The sequence below is a fragment of the Acartia tonsa genome, chromosome 1 (genome assembly GCF_053477335.1).
Source record: "Acartia tonsa isolate MP-2025a chromosome 1, ASM5347733v1, whole genome shotgun sequence".
In the NCBI taxonomy this organism is placed as follows: domain Eukaryota; kingdom Metazoa; phylum Arthropoda; class Copepoda; order Calanoida; family Acartiidae; genus Acartia; species Acartia tonsa.
Window position 1 is genome coordinate 8,924,261 of NC_137260.1, and position 22,881 is coordinate 8,947,141.

The 22,881-nt window shown below is 32.4% G+C and overlaps 1 protein-coding gene and 1 long non-coding RNA gene across 2 annotated transcripts in view; both read left to right on the plus strand.

Annotated features, from left to right (window-relative positions):
- Positions 1–3,836: 3,836 nt before the first annotated feature.
- The window catches only part of LOC145312473 (uncharacterized), a 396,718-nt gene continuing 377,673 nt past the window's right edge, over positions 3,837–22,881 (plus strand). The window contains exon 1 of the mRNA XM_080151734.1: positions 3,837–3,869. The gene's annotated coding sequence lies outside the window, so the exon portion shown is untranslated. The remainder of the gene's footprint in view (positions 3,870–22,881) is intronic.
- On the plus strand, positions 17,511–19,503 carry LOC145311939 (uncharacterized). Its single transcript, XR_013876849.1, has 4 exons — positions 17,511–17,646; positions 17,922–17,963; positions 18,767–18,907; positions 19,329–19,503. It is a non-coding gene; the product is annotated as an uncharacterized LOC145311939 (long non-coding RNA).

A 22,881-nucleotide genomic window follows, 5' to 3' on the forward strand; every position in this document is an offset into this window, starting at 1 on the left:
ATTAAAACCAATTCTCATCCATAGTAAAAAATCATGTATAGCATATTAAAGACAAATTTCCACAATTACTTATATACAAAACATAATATTAATACCAGTTTTGTCCGGGCTTTCGAGGATAACAAAACTGGTGTTTATAATATATGATTTTCATTTTTTACCGGTTTCAATCCAGTGGATATCAATTGGCCTTGAAGCAATATTAGAATATATATTAAATTTAACTTTCACAAAGAATTTTTTTTTACTTTCGACAATCAGTTTAGATTCAACTTCCATGTCCATGGAAAAAAGCAAAAAATGATTATTTAGTTGAACTTCTCAGGCTAAATTTGTCTTTATTGCCTTTAAAAAGGAAAGTTATTCTATAAGAGTTTATGTAGGTTGATACATGCCTATTCAATTATATGAATATTATCAAAATAATAAACGACTCAATACATTCTCTAGAATAAAATGATGTTTTAGATTTCGTAGATATAGATTTCTAGGAACAATACTTTTTGCAATTTAGATATTTTTAAAGCCACGACCCATTTGTAATTTTGAAAGTTTTAAAAATATATATTGGGTTGATGTTTAAACAAAAGATTTTTTTATTATATTTCTCTTTTAATTTTTTTAGAACTTAATTATACTTGTTTATTTCTTACTTTCCCATGAAAGCTCTAACTTGATCTAAAGCAATTTTTTTCATCCAAGGTTCTCTATACTATGTGCCTGCGTGCCATTATTTCATTATTTTCTTATTGAGTACACAATAGATTGATTCATTTACTTAAACATTGACTTCTTCAACTACCCTCATATATTACCTCTAAAAAGAAAATAATTGATATTTTCATCATTTTTGTTTATGCACTGATTTCATTATGCTAAATAAAGTTAACCTTAACTAATTACTTAACCAGGTTTTTCCATTTGACCATGCAGACCATGTGTCCTGTCAATTGTTTTTTTTTTCTTAGCCTCTACCCTTGGCAATCCAATATCTGGTCAGGTAATTTTGGGCCTCTCCTGATCCTTTTTTAGTTAACAACAATTACAATTTTTTTTTCAATTAACCAACGCACTAAACCGAACTACATTTAAGCTTCGCTTGTGAGAATAAGTTGTCCAATAAATCTCTTGTGTTATCCAGTTAGGGAGTTGAATCCATTTTTATAGAAGCAGAAATATAATCTATGATTATGGTTTGGACCCTCTAAAACTGTAATCTACCTTTCCACTTTCCTCTCTCTTGGTGAAGATATCTTCAACGCCGATACGATTTTTGAAATGTAAGATTCTACTTTCCCCTCTCTTGGTGAAGATATCTTCAACGCCGATACGATTTTTGAAATGTAAGATTCCACTTTCGCCTCTCTTGGTGAAGATATCTTCAACGCCGATACGATTTTTGAAATTTAAGATTTCACTTTTGCCTCTCTTGGTGAAGATATCTTTAACAAGAGAGACAAAAGTGGAATCTTATATTTCAAAAATCGTATCGGCGTTGAAGATATCTTCACCAAGAGAGGGGAAAGTGGAAGGGTAGATTACAGTTTTAGAGGGTCCAAACCATAATCATAGATTATATTTCTGCTTTTATAAAAATGGATTCAACTCCCTAACTGTTATCAGAAATTTATTTGATTAGAATTTGATTTTGGTGTTTATCAGGGTGTTCCATAAATTCTGCAAAATTGTTATATTTTCCAAGCATTGCAAATTCACAAGTGCTTGGAAGACGCCTATTTATAGAAAAAAATAATTAAACTATCAGGTTTTGTTTTAGTATTTAGATACTTGGCTTGGCTTGTATGATAAGATCTTAATAGTGCCTCTAAAAAAATGACGTCATACAATACAAATGATCAATGATAGGCAAATACACAGACTAAATTACAAATGGCAAGTCTTAATGCCATAATTTTTTAGGTACTTTAAGAAGCTTCTTGTATGATGCAGTTTTTTTTAAAGTGATGCGGAGGCATGTGGCTTCAGTGTATGCATAAAAAATGCGGTTTAGTTCAAGCTGCGTATTTTCTAGCGGTTTCTACAAACATTTAGAATACTTTCTTTTAGGTGTAACTTTCTAAAATCAAGGCAGTTAAATACGACTGCCTTAATAGATATTAAGAGTAAAACAAACTTATTGTTGCATTAAAAACAATTTGGCACGCTATTGGCTTCCAATTAATAAAACAAAAAAAGTTTTGTGAGAATGATCGTACACCATTGTTTATCAGTGCATAATAAAAACCTTTTTAATCCTCTCTCAAAGTTGACTTATATATATTAGACTCATATTTACTAATAGCTTCTTCGCCTCTAGAATCTAGGGAATAAGGAGGATATGGCAGAAAAAATAGCCGAAAACTATTTCAACGCAGAGAACCACAATCTGATAAGACAAGTCATTTTTTTGGGGTGATAAAGGATAAATTCAAATTTCATCTACTGAACATGGAATGGGGTATTCCTGTCCAGTTTTTTTGTTTAGGAATGAATATTTCTTACCCGAGGGAATAAATGATGGACCGATAGGTCATCATTTATTCACGAGGGTAAGAAATATTCATTCCTAAACAAAAAACTGGACAGGAATATCATTCTCATTTAAACAAAAACTCATTTTTATGCTAGTAAAATGTGGTTTAATTTTGGTTTTTAAATTTCATTTATTTCCCTGGTATAATTTTTCTTTCTTTTAGTAATTAATAAAATTTCTAAAATCTTCCAAAAAAAATAAAAAATCTTCTAAAATCATACCAGGGATATAAATGAGATACCAGGGAAATAAATGGGGTATTCCTGTCCAGTTTTTTGTTTAGGAATGAATATTTCTTACCCGAGGGAATAAATGATGGACCGATAGGTCATCATTTATTCACAAGGGTAAGAAATATTCATTCCTAAACAAAAAACTGGACAGGAATATCATTCTCATTTAAACAAAAAACTCATTTTTTTATGCTAAAATGTGGTTTAATTTTGGTTTTTAATTTTCATTTATTTCCCGGCTATGATATATTTTCTATATATTTTCTTTCTTTTAGTAATTAATAAAAATTATAAAATCTTCCAAAAAAAATTAAAAATCTTCTAAAATCATACCAGGGATATAAATGAGATACCAGGGAAATAAATGAATATTTACATCCACTATTTAAGGGGTTGTTTATATGGGAATGAATATTTACATCCACTATTTAAGGGGTTGTTTATATGGGAATGTGATTTTCCAAATTTTGCTTTGCAGTTTTTAAAATTAGAATATTTTACCCAAATTAGCAATTGTTAGATTTAGTTATAGAAATACTAGGATTACAACATCAATAATTAGCAAAGCAAAAAAAATCAAACGAACAAACTGAGGCATAGAGCAGTGTTTCAGAAAAAATATGTATCTTTGTCTTTTGACGCATGACCGACAGAAAAACGTAACAAGTAAACCATATCTCGGATGCTCATTGGCACAGGGAATCATCACCAAAAATTTCAGACATCTATCTAAAATAGTAGCCGAGAAAGTGTTACTGACGTACGGACAGGCAGACAGCCAAATTGTAGAGTAGCTTCGCTACTAATAAGTTGCAAATGTGCTTCTAGCTTATTTTTTTCCGTTCTCTACTTTTTTTTATTATTTGAGCAAGTGCAGAGTTGATTTTTATGTATGACAATGGGTAAATGCATTTAAATACGGGTCAAATTCAATAGCAATATTTTTACAATTTGGTCTGTTTGTCGGTTGGTATTTGATTCATTAATTATATCGTCTGAATAAAAGCTTATGTTTTCATGATCTTCAACATGAGCGTACATAAAACGACCATAAAACGACCATAAAACGACCAAGCTAATATTGCTTGATTCACTTCTACAAGAGACAAAATGAATTGAAAATGATTGCTAAAATCGAAATATATCTTCATGTCTTAGAATAGTGTATTTTTTAAAAAATAGGTTGAAAAACATACCAACTTTAAAATAAAAACCTACATAATAGGTATTAAGGGGAGGGGGGGGGGGTGTCGAGTCGACGCTACCCACCACTCATTCGTAAAAATTAAATTGGGAAACCCTACCTAACCTCAAAAAATACACTCTGCTGGAAAAACCATGTGTATACCATAGATAAGAATGGATCGATATGTAGTTATCCTCATAAAGTACAAACCTTGTTATAAAACTCCTTGCTTTTGAAATAGTTATTTATCGCAGCGTATTATAGACAGCCTTCCTCGGACATTGAAATTAAAAAAATACAAGATCAAAATAAGAATTAAATTTATTAATTTTATTGTAATATACGAGGAAAATATTTTTTAGCCGGTGCCTTCAGCACCTCGGGGCTAAAAAAACTGGTTCTTATAATTGTACATTCTATATCCGCAGAAAGCTGTTTATAATACGATGCGAGGAATAACTATTATAATACAATGCTGAGAACAAGTTCTAATCCAGCAGATATTAATAGTTTCTGAAGCCAATATGGAAAAAAATGTTTCAGATTTTGTACAATTTCTTTTATTTTAACTTTAATAGCTTTAATCTAATTTATTTCGGTAGTTCTGGTTAAAAAAAATGAATTTTATTGCATGAACTTTCATTTTTTTCTCATTTAGTTATATTCTGATTTTCATTATAAGAAAGCTTTTTCAAACACTAAGTTTTTTTAGTTGTATCGTTCCTTAGATTGGTACGTCGGTAATGCTATGAAGGGATCTTGGACAAATTAGCCTCGGACAACGTAGCCTCTAGGACAAAGTAACCTCAGGACATTTGATTAAGAAAAGTAGCCTCCTAAGAAAAATAGCATTCTAAGGAATGTTGCCTCCACTGTTAATAAAGGTCATGGCCATATGGTCGGTTCCCTGGCCTGCCTAGCCGCGGGCGCTCGGCCCTCTAGCCTATAACCTAACCTAAACATTTTGAAACAATACTGAAAATTGTAAAAACAATATTAAAAATTGTAAAAAAAATATTAAAACTTGTAAAAATCTACCAACCAATTTTTGTAAAATCTACGAAATTCTAAACCACCTATGTATTTTCCTTAGGAGGCTACTTTTCTTTAGTAAATGTCCCGAGGCTACTTTGTCCGGAGGCTACTTTGTCCGAGGCTACTTTGTTCAAGTTCCGCTATGAAGGTCTGGTCCTATGATGTTATTAAATTCATATATTTTATTTAGGTTTAAAGCATATTATGCTTTTTTAAGCTTTTAACAAAATATTAAATTAAACATTTGTCGGTAATCGGAAGAAAAAACTCTTGAACTCAAAACGTTTTTCTAAAGTTAGAAAAATAAGAAGTATTTTCAAAATTTTATTGAGTTTGTTGTTATTTTACTTTTGTTACATGAAGATAAGTTGGTCTGTCAAGCACTTTATACACAAGTTAAACAAAAAATAAGTATAGAACTAAATAGTTTTTAAATATCTGTAATTTCTTTTTTGGTTATTATATTTTGTTTAATTACATTTAATACAAAAGAATCCTTACTCATATTGAATTCTAAATTGAAAAAATAGCGTAAAACCATCCCAAGATTGAAATCTAAAAGTAATATAGTATAAAACCATCCCGAGACCCAGCCATGTGAAGCTTCCCAAAAATGTATCACTCACTCGGTTCATAAGTTATGGAAATCTTAGGTTTCTGATCATAAAACCTAACTACTTTATATAAAAAGATTGATTTGGGTGTATTGTATATCATTCCATCTAAAAAAAAATTTAACGTCAAAACAGACTTTATCCAAAGTTTTTTTTGCCAATAAAATTTTGAATCAATTTCATGGTTTGTTGGTGAATTGTTGGGTGGGGTGTTTTCATAATAACGACAATCTTTCCGCCAACTATGAATGGATTTATTATTACTTGGTTTTTACAACAGATTGTCATATACTCTAACAAAAGGAAACTTATAGCTGGCTAAAATAACGATATAAAATTTTAAATTTTTAAATTCAAAATATATTATTATTTTGATTATTCAAATGAATATTATCATTTCCCTTACTAAATAACGACGTTAATTGCTTGACCTTTGTCTGTAAGTTTTACATGTGCTTGGTATTTAGTTCTGCCCGTTTTGAGCCAGGAAATTTACTAAACTCATCCTTTCCTATCCAATTTAAATTATATTGTCTAATTTAAATTTTTATATCATATAAGCTATTTAAATACTATGTAAATTTTTAATTCAATTATTACCTAAAATTCTTAAAATAAATTTTTATTTCTTTAAATGCACACTATTAAAGATGGTTTTGCATGAAATTTTCAATTTGTAAACTTGACAGTTGAATCGTGAAGCAGTTTGGATTCTCAAAAAACAAAGCAAAATTATCAGGGAAGGAGGGGAAATTGGGCTGTTTATTACACTAGTCCCTTAAGTATTATGATAATGTTTTCTTATTCGTTGGCTTTCCAACTATAGGGACTTTTTCTGAATTTGCATTAGTTGTTTTTTTAAGTTGAGTGTCTAAACGTTTCAACCTCTAATTTTAATCTACAGAAATGGTCATTTTGTGTATCATTATTGGGGATGTACATTAATTTATCGGCCATTGTCTTATCGCTTAAATTAAATTGTAGATACAGCAACAAATTGTATTCAAAATTTTTAGTGCTTTCACACAAAGAATCTGTCGAGCACAGTTAATCCCCTCCTCCCTTTTTTATTTTGAAAATAAGGATGGTGGTAGTTTTTCCCTAATGAGCCTAGACAGTTAATAAAAAATGAAAATCACGAAACCTTTCTATAAGAATTCATCATCTAACTTTATAAAATCTTTTTAGAATAATTTATTTCAAAGTAAAAAACTTATAAATTGTGAGAAAAAGTTAGATGATATAAACAACAACAAAAAGACATTCATTATATCAATTAGAGGCGCAGCTTTAACAATTATTTGAATGAAAAAAGATTACCCATTAAAAAAGTATTCCTTTGGTTCTAATATAAATCTTTTTTTACTTGAAGCTAAGTATTTAGGTAAAAAATTATCATGTAATATGGAAATTAAAGCAATTTTAGTCATAAAAAGCCTTTTTCGGACAAACGTAGCTGAGTAACTGAAAATTAAAGCCATTAAATCAAATGTGTAATCAGAAACCTTGACTCGGTGTGCATAAAAATGTAAACATGCTGTTTAAAGTCTTAAATTATCTATAATAAGGTATAAAATATACATACAGTGTTCATCCATCAGCTTTCAAAATTGTACATAAATGTTACAGGAATCGCCATACAAAGTTTGAATTCGATAGGAAAATTCTAAAATGTCTAAATTAGCCATTACGTAGTAATAGACGGACGGAAAGAACCTAATTATAGAAGAGCTTCGCTTCTTAAAACAGATATAGAAACCATTTAGACAATTATAGTATTAGAGAAGCTTTGCTCCTCAAATATAATATTCCTTACTAAACTTATTTAATGTTATACCCCCCTATTATTTGTTTTTGTAAATGGATATATTTGAAAATAAATAGGTCAATAAATAAACTAGCCATCCACAAATCTACCAATCCAATTACTGAAAATACGAAGGCCGAAATTTTTAAAAGGTTTATCAACAAAAGAATTATTTTTGTTCGTATAAAAAGAAGCTCTTCTTTGGATGGAAAGTTACCAAAAATGGTAGGAAAAAACAAAATGTGTTTTGATTCTAAGAGGGTGCTGCTTTATAATGTACCAAGGCTACCCCTAGCATCTTAGGCCCCTATAATCGAAATGAGAATATAGGGGCTAGAACAATACCTTTAAACCATCCCAATATAAAATAAAATGGCCTAAAACAGGACACAGCAGGACCTATGTGAAGCTTATCTAAAATAATGATAATCATACTTGTTAAATCACGATTAATTAATCCTTTTTCTATTAAAAATTTTAGGCCTGTGTTTTGTCCAAATCTATTTGCAGTATTTTCTGCAGTTTTCAAGGACAAACATATAAATTATTAGATAGATAGATAGATAGATTTAGAGAGTAGTGACGATTTTTTTAACAAGGATGACAACATCCATAAAAGCAAAGCTCTAAAACGGTAGGACAAACGGACATTAACACTTGTATTGTTGTGTCAGAACTGAATAATCAAAATATAAATGTATAAGAGTTGAAGCAAAATTAGATAGATGATGTTTTGTGCAGTTTTCTCCACAACAAACAAATAAATTAGAAGATAGAAAATGCCAAGATATATTTTTCTAGTAATAATTGCAATTTTTAGCCTTTAAACTAAAATTTATGTTACTGTTGGGTTTCCAGACTTTTTTTAACCCTCGAATGCTTATGGAATGATCTGCAGGGGTCTAAAGGGATAAAACATTGGCCGATAATTTGATGTATGTCCCCTATTATGATACACAAAATTATCTTTTCTGTAGATTACAATTAGTGGTTGAACTTTTGGACACTCAACTTGATAATCCCACCAATCAAAATTCAACAAAATCAACAAAGTCCCTCAAAGACGTCATAAAATTGAGGAATGAGGAGATGAGGAGTGGGAAAGAAAACCCCTAAAAAACAGATGAATTATCCCTCGTTTTAAGACGTAACATGCTGATTTGTTGAGGGACTTTCTTTGTCTTCAAGTTGTTAAGTTAAGTTGTTATGAAACATTAGCGATTAGAGTGATAAACATCCCAATGTCCCCTCCATTCCTGATTGAACTGTCTTTGTTTAACTGAAAATTACCAGCTATTGAAAATCAGTATGAAAGGACATTTAAATGGTTTTTGACAAAGCTTTAAACTATTACATATCATGCACTAATCAGGGACTGGTGGGACATTGCTTTTTAAATTACACTGGTACTCAAAGTTTTAAAGCTGGCTCTCTCTTTTTTTTGATTTATAAATTTTGGGTACTTTTATTAAATCCTGCTTGGTTGGTAAATGTTTGCAGTGTTCAGACTTAAAATGTACATTAAAGTATCGCCCATTGCCTTATCCCTTAAGATCCCTGCATAATAATACATTAACAATTACTTCTCTTGCAATTAGATTCATACTAGATGTATAATAGATATACAATCAAAATAGAGGAATTTAATGTCTCGAAAGTAAATTAAACGATTTGAATATTTTAAATTAATGCATGTAACACCTCAAGATGATAAGATATTAGATAGAATTATCTGTCGGTCAAACTTTAACTTTACTGAAACTATTTATTACTGGTGGAAAAATTGGAGTCACAATAGGTGCATTCAGTTTTTCCGTTCTATTTTATCACTCTATTATTTACATCTGTAGAAAAGTTTCTTTCATGAAAATAGAGCTTGTATTTAAAGTTTTACTGATGTATTATTTACTATTTAAAGGTATATATATAATAGAAAAGTAGATCTGTCAAAATATATGGATAAGTAAATAAATTTTAATTTGTTGTCAATCGAACACGTTAACTTGTCCAAAACTTAATGTTAGAAAGGCATTATTAACGCCTTTACATTTTTTTGTTTTCTTGAAGAATTACATTGTTTGTTTGAAATAAACTTAGACAAAAACTAGTTTGCATTCACATTCCACTGGCTTAATTACATGTTCGTTTCTACGCCCCTAGAGGCCTCTAGTGGCACTTTAAATGTTGTTTTTTTTTCAAATAACACGATACCTTGCAATGTTACGTAGGAGTCTCTATCAAGATTCTATGATACCGTGCAATGTTACGTAGGAGTCTCTATTCGAGAGAAAAAAAATTCGATTTATTGTGATTTCTCTTTGGAGGGTTATGGTACCCTCTCCCAAAACAGTTATAAACCTTCTTGGGACCTATGAGAAGATACCTTGTTAAGGAGAACCCGATCGGTTCAGCGGTTAGCGTGATCCTTAGGTACAGACACACAAACAAACACACAGACATCCTGTTACTTTAGTATAAGGATGATTAGAATATAAAATTGATTTCTTAATTTTGAAAATGAAATTTCTGCTGATTTATTGTTCCCTATATTCTTGTATTTGCCATGTTTAAATAAATCTATTGATTGAATAAGTATTATATATATATACTATTTAAATCCCCTATAGCTTGCCCCAATAATGCCCATTGAAGCAAGCTTCCAAGACGCTTGGCTTTACAGGAACGGACAGGTACATGTATTCTAATTAAAATAATACAATTGTCTGAAAATGGGAATGCTATTGGAAGAGTGCAATCTAGTCATAGTCCTGTATAATAAAAAGTTAAGATTTTATGTTTGTTAAAAAGACGATTATATTGTGCTTTTCAGAGGAGCTTTGAATACATCTTTAGGTGGTTTTAGGATAGTTTATGTGATTTAAAGCAAAGCACATTCACTACGCATGCTATACTATAATACATACTAGCGGCAACGCCACTAGAGGCCTTTAGAGGTCCATTAAAGCGGGAGGGAGAAGTCGAAAAAGGGGTTTTAACATTTTGGGGACTTATTTTCTAGGTGCGAAAATAGTTGTAAATATTTATAAACCTTCCCAGGACACATAAGAAGCTATCCTGTAATTGAGAACCATATCAGTTCAGTAGTTGATCTTTTGATACACACACACACAGACAGACAGACACACAGACAGAGATCCTTTTACTTTATTATAAGGATCACATACAGCATAAATATAATGATATAAATAACGAACTTAAATACTTTGAATAGTTATTCAATAACATTCAGAATTAAAGGAACAGTAAAGATAACACGGAATGGACATAGAATATATGTGGATATTAAGACAGGGGAAAAATTGTCGTCAATTTAGGTTGCTAACAAGGACATAACTTATTGGTCAGTTTGTTCATCCATTAGGGAGGTGAGGGTATAGTGCAAAAGGGTATGGGTGGGGGATCGTTATTTAAGCCAGATACAAGTTTGACTTTATTAGAGTATATAATATCTGGTCTGTGATAAAGAATGAATTTGTCTTAAAACTCAGAAATAGATTTCAGGTCTTAGAGGACCTAAATGACGAGACTGAGATCACATGGACTTCAATTAAAGAAAACTTTCAATCTACTGCTAAGGAAATCCTAGGACACAAGAAACCAGAGAAAAAGGACTGGATCTCTGATGAAACATGGAACAAAATAGAAGAGAGAAAGAAGCTTAAAAATAAAATTCATAGTGCTCAACATTTGGCTGACATGAGCAATTTAAGAGCTGAATATACTGCTAAAGATAAAGAGGTCAAAAAGTGCACAAGGAAAGACAAGAGAGATTACATTGACAATCTGGCTGAAAAGGCCCAAAGAGCAGCTGACTTCGGTAACATGAAAACAGTATACAACATAACCAGGCAACTAAGTGGAAAATGTAACAAAAAGATTGGTGAGACTATCAAGGCTAAAGATGGTAAATTACTCACTACAGAAAAAGAAGTTGCTGAAAGGTGGAAATCACATTTTGAAGAAGTGTTGAACAGACCTGAACCAGAAATTACTGCTGAACCAGAACCAGGACATGAAATAGACATAGACACACGACCACCAACTATTCAAGAAGTTAAAGCTGCTATACATAGTCTAAAGAATGACAAAGCACCTGGACCTGACTTTATAACTGCCGAAATGCTTAAGGCAGACATAGATCTTTCTGCTAGGACTCTAACTGATCTCTTTGATAAAATTTGGAGGCAAGAAAAGATACCAACGGACTGGTCTAAAGGTATAATCATAAAACTTCCTAAGAAGGGAGATTTGAACAATTGTGATAATTGGAGAGGAATTATGCTGCTTTCTATCCCAAGCAAGGTCCTATGTAAAATTATTTTAAACAGAATTGATGAGAAAATCGACAATAAACTAAGAGAAGAACAAGCTGGATTCCGTGCTGGAAGGGGCTGGGTTGACCAAATTTTCACCCTTAGGACGGTTATTGAACAATGTGTTGAATTTAACAAGCCACTCCATGTAAATTTTGTTGATTTCTCTAAGGCCTTTGACTCCATACACAGACAAACACTCTGGAAAATACTAAGAAGTTATGGTATACCTGAAAAGATGATAATTATGATAACTAAATTCTATGACAACTTCCAAGCCTGTGTTTCAGTTGGAAACAATAAGACATCTGATTTCTTTAGAATAAGCACTGGAGTTAGACAGGGATGCATTTTATCACCTATTCTATTTATATTGGTCATTGACTGGGTGATGAAGAAAACCACAGAGGACAAAAAACGTGGTCTCCAGCTGGGCATACTAGGACACCTAGAGGATCTGGACTTTGCTGATGACCTGGCACTGATTTCAGAAACAATCAAACATCTACAAGCTAAAACAGATAGACTACTCAAATATGCAGGACAAGTCGGGCTCTTTGTTAATGTCAAGAAGACCGAAATTATGAATATACCTACAAACCCTGATCAAAATATAACAATAAATGGTGAACAATTGAAACAAAGCAACAAATTCACCTATCTGGGGAGTGTTATCAGCAGCGAAAATGGCTCAAAAGCTGATATTAAGACCAGGATTGATAAGGCTAGGGTTGCTTTCAACAGTCTACACAACGTTTGGAATTCAAAGAAACTTGCTCTGAAAACAAAAATCAGACTTTACAACAGTAATGTGAAATCAGTTCTTCTTTATGGAGCTGAATGCTGGAGAACTGTGAAAACTGAAACAAATCAACTTAATGCATTTCACAATAGCTGCCTAAGAAGAATTTGCAAAATATTCTGGCCAAACAAAATATCAAACATTGAGCTGTATGCTAAGACCAAGTGCAATAGTATTGAAGCAGAAGTGAAATATAAAAGACTAAGGTGGCTAGGACATGTGCTCAGAATGGAACAAAATAGGTTTCCAAAAAAGTGCTTAAAATGGAACCCCACCACTGGTAAACGTAAACGGGGGCAACCAAAAATGACCTGGAGGCGGAGCACTGAAAAGGACCTCTTTAATTTGGAATTAACATGGGGAGAAGCTGAAGCACTTGCCAAAAAAAGGAATTCATGGAGGAACAATGTGTCCGTATTCTCTGGACTTAACAGTCAAATAGAGAGATGCGCCTGATGATGATACTAAAAATAGTATTTAATAATAAATAATACTATCAAATTGCTTTCTGCTCTTTTGTAGCGACTTGGCTGTGTTAATATTTCCGACGCTATTGGCTGATATTTAAAAACCCAATTGAAAGTCGGTACAGGGTCCCCACCCCGTGAACATACAATTATTAAAACCCTGCCCCCTCTATTATTTTACTTCAATCCCATATGTTACAAATTTTGGGTTTGTTTATGTATCTTTGCACCACTATAAAAATCATTCAAGTAAGAGAATTAAAAGCAAAATATTTTGAAATTATTGAACTATCTTTTTTCTAACGAATTTTGAAATTTTATAATCATAATTCTATTAAATTTAAGAAAATTAATTCTTTTATAAGAAATAACTATACTTTTTAATGTATTAAAGAAAAAAGATACATTCCCCTATAAACATATCCAACTATAAGTTGAAAGAAACTAAGCCTTTTCTTAAGATTTGTTGATAAAATAATCACAAAACCTATCATCTAAAAAACATCAGAATAGAGGTTGCGCGAATTTATTTGTCAAACTTTTAAAAACAACTTATTAAATACAATGGTTACTACGCTAAGAGGTAATGAGGAGTCGCCCAATCCCCCTCTCTAACTCTTTTTTTTATAAAATATCTTTTATGGATATATTTTTCTTGGGGGTGTGGTACCACCAACAAAAATATTAAACCTTATTGCTCTAGTTTATTGTTTTGAACTTATAAAAGATTTAGAAATTAGTTTGGTGGCCGGGTGGTACTGATATTCCCATGCATGTATTAAAGGGGTGTTTGTCAAGATAAAGATATAAACGTATATTTTAGATAATATGAAATAAACATCTGAATCGTGCTAAAAGATGTACCTTGCGAAACTGAGAGATTTTTTACTTCCTTGATGCAAAATTATCTTAGGGTTTTTAGTGGCTTGCAAACAGGGGCGTCCAAGCTTTTTTATTTGGGATGGGGGGGGGGTAATCACCCTATTACCCCCCCCCCCCTTGGACGTCTATGCTTGCAAAGACATTTATTTGTAGGTGTAAGCCTTGAGGGGGTTAAATAGAGGGACGACACCCCCCACATACATTATACAATAGCAAAACACAACCTAAAATCATTTATTTAAGGATTTCCAAATATTCGGCACGCTTTCATTTAGAAAAATTCTGTACATGCGTCTCTATAATGATGATTATATTTTTTAAAAGTTTAAGTTTAATTTATAATGTCTTACATCCCTGAAGAGTGCATGATCTATTTGTTTTCGTGTATTTTCTAGCTAATCCAAATTAAAATCATGGTTTAATTTAGAGGTGGTTTCCCCTCATAGCGAAATTGGACTACAAAAAATACCCCCAAGCCCCTATAAATTTTAAAATATTAAGGGAAAATTAAAGGGATAAGTTATAGTTGATCTGATTTTTGGATTACTGATTCCTATTACAATAAGGTACAATATTTTGAGCGAAGCATCTCTATAATCAAGTCCTAAAAATGTCAGTATATCCTTAAGCAGAATTCTGTATATAAGAAGTTTTGCAACAAATTTACGTATAATTTTGTCAAAACTTACATATTCATATTTTGTATATTCAGTTCTGACACTTTACAAGATTTAATGTTCGGTTGTCATACCGATTCAGAGCTTCGCTTTTATGGATGTTGTCATCCTTGTTTATAAATAATCCGGAGTGGGAGGGGTGGTGTGATCCACTAGATGCTCTAGGGAAAATCGCCAATTTGTTTGTGGGCGTGTGTTCGCATACGTGTGTGTGGTTTACAACAGGGATCTTAAGGGATAAGACAATGGGCGATTCCAATGATGATTAACAAAACTACCCCTACTATATATTACAATTAGTAGTTTAAACGTTTGGACACTTAAGTTAATGAACCAACTAATAAAAAGGATCATGTTCCTTGTCGATGCAGCGCTGCACTTACAAGTAACATGTTTATAAGAGCTGCATCTACAAGTAACATGATAAAGGGAGATAAAAAAAAGGAGATGGGCAGACAATGTTAGTTATATTTTTATTGAAAATAAGCTTTTTAGTCATTTCTAAAGAACTTCAAAACCCCAAACAACTTCCTTCATCTTGAAGCAATGAGAGGTTGTCAGAGAACCTTCTTACAAAGTTATTTGGATGAATACATGTGGAGGGATCGCTATAATGATAATGCATTTTACAATTTGTGCAACCAGATTGCTATTCAATATCATGTTTAATTATTTAATAATGTTTTTGCATATATTCAAAACCATTACTAATAAATGTTGAGCTAACGAATTAATCTTAATTGTTTCTATTTATAATCATATTAGTATCTCTATAGGGAATGGAGGGGGGATATTGCTGCACTAACAAGTAACATGTATGAGTTTGCTGCATCGTCAAGTAACATGTGATAAGCGCTGCATCGACAAGTAACATGATCCAATAAAAATTTAAATCTCTAAAGTAGTTAAGCCAACGAATAAGAAATCGTTATTATAAAAGTTTGGGGACAGCCCAATGTCCCCTCCCTCCCTGGGTTTCCAAGCTTGTTTATTTTCCCATAACATGATGAAAATAATCCAAATATATGTATTTTTAATTAAGCACCCTTGGCGAATTTATTAATTTAAATTGTTATTTTGAAATCAGCAAAGATTCTCAATGATAGCAGAACCCAAATTCTCAATGATAGCAGAACCCTGAAATCAGAACACTGTGCCATTTTTTGGATCTTAAAAGAGTTTCGTAAACACACACTGGAACTAATCTAAAGGGTAAAACTAATTCTAGTATGGCTTTGAAACAAAAACTGTTTTTAATCTTATAGTTTTTCATTTTAATACCCGCGGAAACCTGTCTATAATACGATGTGATAAATAACTTTTCTACTTAAGATATCTTAAAAATTGATAAAGGATACATTAATTAATAAGAATTTAACCCCACCCCCTTCATTGTGTCATCTTACTCGCATAATAAAATTTATTACGACTCCGCCCCCTAAAATATTTCTTAGACAAGAATTTATGAAACAATAAAACAAGAAAAGGATTATCAATATTACAAGTTTCTTACTTTAGAGAAGCTGATCTACAATTAGAGCCTTCCGTTCGTACCATTTTTATCCAATCTTTTATACACTATAATAACCCTTCAATACAAAAAAAAATATTGATGGAAACGTTTGGTCACTTAAGTCCCAAAGTATTTAAGTTTACAAAATTAGTCCCCTCCCTCCCTGTAAATCTATGTAAATTTTCTTAAGATCCCAAAAACAGATCAATTAAATCTTATCATCTTATTCAATGAAAAACTCAGGAAGGAAGAGGACATTGAGCTATTTATTACGCCAGTCCCCAAAGTCTAATGATAACGTTTTCTGGCTTGGGAACTTTAATTGAACTTTGATTGGTTGGTTCATTTTGTTGAGAGTCCAAACGTTGCAACCACCCTTTGTAATCTACTGAAGGCATACTTTTGTGCATCAACATTGGGGATTAACATTAATTTATCGGCTATTGTCTTAACCCTTTTGATCCCTGGATAAATTAAAGTTTAACTCCGAAGTAAAGTGCAGCAATAAATAGCTAACAAATTAACGCATTGACAGGCCTTGATTATAGAATAGCTGGACATTCTAGTAATTCGGTAAATCATAAAAGATTTAACATATAAGAAAAGGAACATATGTGAGTATGAGCAAGGAGCAATAATCCATTTCAATTAATACACAGCTGCATAAAAAATGCGTAGTAGAGCGGTCAACCTTCAGTAAAAAAGGGGACGGGGGAGAAGTAGGAGGGGTGGCTTAACTCTAATCATGACGGGATAGGGGGCGTATTGGACTGCCTACTTGTACTGTCAAATATCGGCGGTGTTTATGTTTAATTATGGAGAATTTTCTGTTATAATTTCAGGTGTTTCATTGTCAATATCTATTATAAAGGCGTATTGTGTTTATATTGTAAAAGTGTGCCTGCGTATTTATAGTTTTGATTCTATTATTCAAGTAAACTCCTCCCGCATTTTTCGTTTGCTTAATGCTCATACGTTTAACATCCACCTTTGACATCAACGTTTAAAAGATTAATTTGTAATTATTACGATGTGACTCAGACAAATTTTAAACGACATAATGCTGAAATATAGGCTTTTATTTTCATTTGATAAATTGGAAAATTATATTCTAATATTTTTCCGTAAATACAAGATTTTTTTAAAAAATGAAATGCCTTTATCCATATGTGGGAAAAAGGAGTTCTAAAGGTGGGTCTAATTGAGGATCCGTTTTTTGTACAGTGCATAAATTGTACATATAATTTTTCATAATTAAATATTTATTGAAGTAGTACTTTAGTGGTTAAGTTGCCTGTCCTTTTCTTTTAAAACTTGCATACATCGGGATACTGGGTAACTGTGAAAAGACCCATCAAGAGTTGTCAGCATCCCAAAAATTAACCTTAAGAAATAATATTTTATAATAACAAACAAATAAAAAAATACTGAAATTTAAAAAATAACGAAGAATTACAAGCTATAATGAACAGTTTAAAAATCAAATTATCAAGCTAATCACCAGAAAAGAATCCAAACAAGAGAAATTTTTGCCAGTCTTAAACCAACCACGATCGAGTGAAGGTGAGATAGTGATTTTTATAATCAGTTTAAATATTACTATATGCATGAATTTTGGCAATTTACATATATGTTTTAGAGAATTTGTTGTAAAACTCTAAATTAATTCATTTTTTCTCTAAAGTCAAGCTTGATTAAAATAGGCACAAATCTACAGACTTTTTTCTCCCATTCGTTAATATAAAGAAACAGGACCATTGAAATTAAGTGCAGTATGCTTAAAAATCCATGTATTGTGATTTATTGACAATTCTGTCTAATTAGTGAATTTAATTTAGTTTGGACTCGCTGTAAGAGACCTAAGAATATTGAAACAAGAGGTAAAAATCTTATTTATATCTATTTACACTTATAAAGTAGCTACGCTCCTTAATTCACTCATAGAGTAGCTACACCTTAATTCACTAATACAGTAGCTACCCCTTAATTCACTAATACAGTACCTACGGTCTTAATTCACTTATAGAGTAGCTACGGTATTAAACAAGCTGTAGAGTAGCTGTGCTATAAACCCCTTATAGAGTTACTACGCTCCTTAAACGTCTAACAATAGGCTGCGCCCCTAAGGAAGCCTTGAAATAACCATATATTAATTTTTTTCTAATCTAGATTTGTTTGTAGAAGGCCGTTCCTTATTTAAACTATTTATAGAGTGGCTGCGCCCCAAAGAAGGCCTAAAATAACTGAATATTAATCTATTCTAATCTAAATTTATTTGTAGAGGGCCGTTCCTTATTTAAACTATTTACAGAGTGGCTGCGCCCCCCAAAGAAGACTTAAAATAACTGTATATTAATCTATTTTAATCTAGATTTGTTTGTAGAAGGCCGGGCCTCATTAAAACTATTTATAGAGTGGCTGCGCCCCCCCAAAGAAGGCTTAAAATAACTATATTATTTTTTTAGAATCTAGAATTGTCTGTAGAGAGCCGGACCTTGTTTTATTGAGTAGCTGCGCCCTAAGGAAAGACTTAAGAGGCCAAGCATTAATCTTTTTTTTATTAAGATATATCTATATGAGAGGCGGACTAAATATCTAAATATCTGTTGAGTAGCTGCGCTCTCAAATACAGGCATATAAAGAAATGTATCTAATGAAATTAATAGTTTTTTTTATTATCTAGAAATTCGTTGATGATGCACTGTTGTGTGGCTTAGGCGGACCTGTTCATCAGACTTCTGGGACAAGACGAGAAGCCTCATATTGGTCCACCCCAACAGAGCTGTCCCTGCAGTGTGCACTGTTTTACTCTACTTATTCTTAGGTAAGAAAAGGTAGCTATAGATACTGATAGAGTAAAGGGGAGCTTCCATGAATAGGGTTTCATCAGTTTAGTAATCTAAATAAACCCGAAGCTATACCTATACCTAAGACAGCCAGTACCTAATTACCCCTACAGGGATGTAATGAATAGATAACCCTAACCTAAATAAGAGGTTCCTAGATGGGTTTGTGTTAAAAAAATCGTCCTAACTTACCTATACATTAAACTCTATAATTTGTTGATAACAACTACAGCTTATGTTACAATAGAGTAATCATTTAAAAGAGTAAACCTTACCCTAAAGGGTCAAGCCAATGAAAGGTATTTAAAGGATCAAACCAGCTTATTTAATTGTACCAATAAGCCTTCCAGATTTGTCCGGCTATTGGTTTCTCTGACTTATAATAGTTTATTGTTTCAGTATTCAACGCAGTTGATGCAACCGTAGAGAGACACTGCTTACATGTAAATTAATTCATATCCAGAGTCCTACAAACAATTAATACCTATACTTTTAACCACCATTTTATCTACATGTCTTATTTATTTGTTACCTATATAATTATGTGCTATTATAAATAAATTGTCGTTTTTAATTTATTGTTAATTACTGGTGGAGAATATAAGATCCATACGTAGCTATGTAGCAGTAACTATAATCGTTTTTTTAGGGTAATTTTTCTTACCTCCGTATTTGTCACTTTGTTTTGAGATGAATGTCAGAAAAGAGGATAAACATTTTAATACAAATTAGTTTCAATTTTGGGAATTTTCTCTCACCGTATATTAGTTATTTAACGCATTGCATTATAGACAGCTTTTCGCAGGTATTAAAATGAAAAATTATGAGATTAAAACAAGTTTTAATTTTATGATTTTCATTTCAATATTCGTGGAAAATTATCTGTAATGTTATACATGATTTTTCGGTATGGCTGAGAACTGGTTCCATTCCAGTGGATATTAATAGGTTTCAAAGTCATACTGGAAAAACTACTCCAAAATAACTCAAGGGGAAAAGATTTCTATTTTTCTGTTTGACTTTTAAAACATTTTAGTGTATTGTCATATCTATGAGCTTCGCTTCTTATCGATGACGTCATCCATGTTTTGGTCAAGAATAACTGTCTGTCTGCCTCTTGAGATCTCGCAAATTTCTGAGTTTAATATTACCTTTCAATATTTTGATTCGCCTGAAAATTAATAATGTTATTTCTATAAGATTGTATTACAAATATTATTAAAATTTGAAAAAAAAACATTTTTGGATATTAACAAAAAGTTTTTTTTTGAAAGTTTTAAGTATTTTTAAAAGATATATACTTTGATTTATCTTATCGATCCATATCACTCCCAAGATCAAAAATAAAATTACCAACTTATTTTTCATTTTGATCTTGGTAACCATGCACTGAACCGATTAAATTCTCCATAAGAACTTTATATTGACAGGGAATGGTTTTAAGCTTACATTCAATTTGTTGGTCATGGGATGGTTTCATGCTATTTTTATCTTTTTCCACTTGATACAAAGCCCCTAGATACTAGTGTTGCAACCGCTAATTACTTATTTTATTTTTAGTGAAGATTACTATGACAACAGAGCATATAGCTGAATTTGTCACCTAGAAGGATTATGATGCTATGGTGGCAATAGGATTTTCATCTACATATAGTATTTTTCAACAGGGATCTAAAGGGATAAGACAATGGGCGATAAATTGATGTACTTCCCCAATAATGAAACACAAATTACTCCCTTAGTAGATTAGAATTAGTTGTTGAAACGTTTAAACACACAACTTAAATAAAATTCACTGAAGTCCCCAAAGTTGTTAAGCAAATGAATAAGAAAACGTTATTATAAAGCTTTAAGGACTAATATAATAAACAGCCCATTGTCCCCTTTCTCTTTGATTTTTAAAATAAATTTTAGAGCCATGGAAGATTTTTCGCTGGCTACTTTCTATCTAAGAGACTTTTGCTTTATCTATCTATAAGTTTGTCTCCCCTACTTGGATTCTGACTCACATCTGCCTAGTTCAAAGGTTTTTTTTTACAAAAATGGAGCTATTGAAAAATGCATCTTCCCGTTGACCAATAATATATTAAAGATTTTATAAAAAGAGCAGATACATAACAAAAAATGCTTTTATTTTCATTTAAGTTAAAAATCAATCATTTATTAAGAACTAACAAAATTATATTTTTTTCAAAACCTTATTTTAATAGCTCTTACTTTACAATCAGGAGGTTAGGACCAGGGGGTCCCTGCAGACACTAGCTGGCCCCAGGGACATAGATACAGATATTAATATATATTTAGGTTAGGACCAGGGGGGGGGGGGGGTCCCTGCAGACACTAGCTAGCCCCAGGGACCTAGATACAGATATTAATATATATTTAGGTTAGGACCAGGGGGGGGGGGTGCCTGCAGACACTAGCTAGCCCCAGGGATATAGATACAGATATTAATATATATTTAGGTTAGGACCAGGGGGGGGGGGATGCCTGCAGACACTAGCTAGCCCCAAGGAACTAAGGTACAGACATTAATATATATTTAGGTTAGGACCAGGGGGGGGGGGGTGCCTGCAGACACTAGCTAGCCCCAGGGACATAGATACAGATATTAATATACAGTGTGTTTTTTTTTATGAGCACTTTTTTGAAAGCAATTTTACCCCACTTATAGTTATCAGAATTTAATGATTAATGGCTTATTTTCTTCGTTTTTTGAGGGAAATTATGAAACAACATGAAAATTACAGTTTTTGTTGAAAAAGTACAGTAAAGTTGAAAATTAAAAACTTAGGTGTCAACATATAAAAATGGTTTTAGCGCATTTTTCTTAAAAAAATGGATTTTCTGTAGTCGACTTTGGGGGGCCAGTACTCCCTCCCTGGTTGAGATATGACCTTCAAACTTTGATATATTCTAGTACATGTCCCTAATAGTATCTGTATACATTTTTAGCTCTATATCTCAACTTTGAAGTGTTTAGCAGCCATTCTTGCAAAAGGTTGATTATTTGAGCATAAGAAAAATGCACTAAAACCATTTTTAGATGATGACACCTAAGTTTTTAATTTTCAACTTTACTGTACTTTTTCAACAAAAACTGTAATTTTTTTTGTTGTTTCATAATTTCCCTTAAAAAACGAAGAAAATAAGCAATAATCATTAAATTCTGATAACTATAAGTGGGGTAAAATTGCTTTCAAAAAAGTGCTCATAAAAAAAAACACACTGTATATTTAGGTTAGGACCAGGGGGGGGGTGGTGCCTGCAGACACTAGCTAGCCCCAGGGACATAGATACAGATATTTATATATATTTAGGTTAGGACCAGGGGGGGGGGGTGCCTGCAGACACTAGCTAGCCCCAGGGACATAGATACAGATATTAATATATATTTAGGTTAGGACCAGGGGGGGGGGTCCCTGCAGACACTAGCTAGCCCCAGGGACATAGATACAGATATTAATATATATTTAGGTTAGGACCAGGGGGGGGGGGTCCCTGCAGACACTAGCTAGCCCCAGGGACATAGTTACAGATATTAATATATATTTAGGTTAGGACCAGGGGGATCCCTGCAGACACTAGCTAGCCCCAGGGACATAGATACAGATATTAATATATATTTAGGTTAGGACCAGGGGGATCCCTGCAGACACTAGCTAGCCCCATGGACGTAGATACAAATATTAATATATATTTAGGTTAGGACCAGGGGGGGGGGGGGTCCCTGCAGACACTAGCTAGCCCCATGGACATAGATAAAGATATTAATATATATTTAGGTTAGGACCAGGGGGAGGGCCCTGCAGGTACTAGCTAGCCCCAGGGACATAGATACAGATATTAATATATATTTAGGTTAGGACCACGGGGGGGAGTCCCTACAGACACTAGCTAGCCCCAGGGACATAGATACAGATATTAATATATATTTAGGTTAGGACCAGGG